This window comes from Protopterus annectens, chromosome 12.part0, assembly GCF_019279795.1.
Source record: "Protopterus annectens isolate FY-2018-M chromosome 12.part0, PAN1.0, whole genome shotgun sequence".
Classification (NCBI taxonomy): domain Eukaryota; kingdom Metazoa; phylum Chordata; order Ceratodontiformes; family Protopteridae; genus Protopterus; species Protopterus annectens.
This window is the reverse complement of record NC_056746.1, coordinates 1,287,322,134-1,287,323,288: the sequence shown is the minus strand read 5'-3', so window position 1 is coordinate 1,287,323,288 and position 1,155 is coordinate 1,287,322,134.

Sequence of the window (1,155 nt, the reverse complement as noted above, 5' to 3'; positions counted from 1 at the left end):
TAAATCAGCGTTCGCTGATTTAACATAGACCCCTTTAACCACATGTCCTGTCTGTGAGCCAGCTGGCTATCCATCTGATGACATAGAGATTTATGCCCAGTTTTGTGAGTTTATTTATAATATCTGAGTGAGGAATTGTGTCAAATGTCTTAGCCAGGTCAATGTAGGTGGTATGTACTATTTAACCCTCATCCATGACCTTAGTGACTTTTTCAAAGAAATCCACCAGACTCAGTAGGCATGACCTGCCCTTAATAAAGCCGAATTGGGTTGGGTCCAGTGTTTTGTGGTCACCTATGTCATTATTTATCAGGTCATGACTATTCTTTCCATGGCCTTACCTATAAGACTAGTCAAACCTATGGGTCTGTAATTTCCTGTGTCAGTAGATGGTCCCCCTTTATGCAGATAGTTGACTGTTGCTGTCCTCCACTTTATCAGGACAAAGCCAGTCCAGAGACTGTGGTTAAATAGAGATCCTAATGGACCTGACAAGTCCTAATTTAAGCTGTTTAAGAGGCAACCTGGCATATTGTCAGGCCCTATTGAAGCCATGTTTTTTAGCTTTAGAGAGCACAGTGAAAACCTGCTCTTTGGTGATAATTGGCAGTGGAGTGGTGGAGGTTATTTTGAGGCAGAGAAATGGGGGTGATGTGAGGTGAAATTTGAGCTGAATTTGTTGGCCAGCAGATTTGCTGTGTCTTCTGGCTGAGTATAGGTGATGGTATCTATAATTAATTCTGCACATTGTTGGGTGTTGTCCTTAAGACTACGAACATAACTGAAAAATGTCTTATGGTTATCCTTAGCTTTGCAGGCTATTTTTATCTCAAAGTCTGCTTTTAGAGATTTGCTTGTTGAGACTAATGAGGAACATTTCTTTGTGCAAATTCCCTCTTACTTCTCAACAGGATTTTCTTTCTTTTGTTGTACAACCTGTTAATACTAATATTTGTTGCTAAATTTGCAGCACATACCTCTTTCAGAACTCAACACTGTATAGCACTGAAAAGCCTAAATTGGGTAAAACTGCCACATCACCTAACATATACACAACTTCTCAACACCTAAAAAATATCCAGCATCCATCTGCCTGTCCAGCACTAAAAAACATTCTACACAATTATGTTCCCAGTCGGTCGTTATGATCCAATG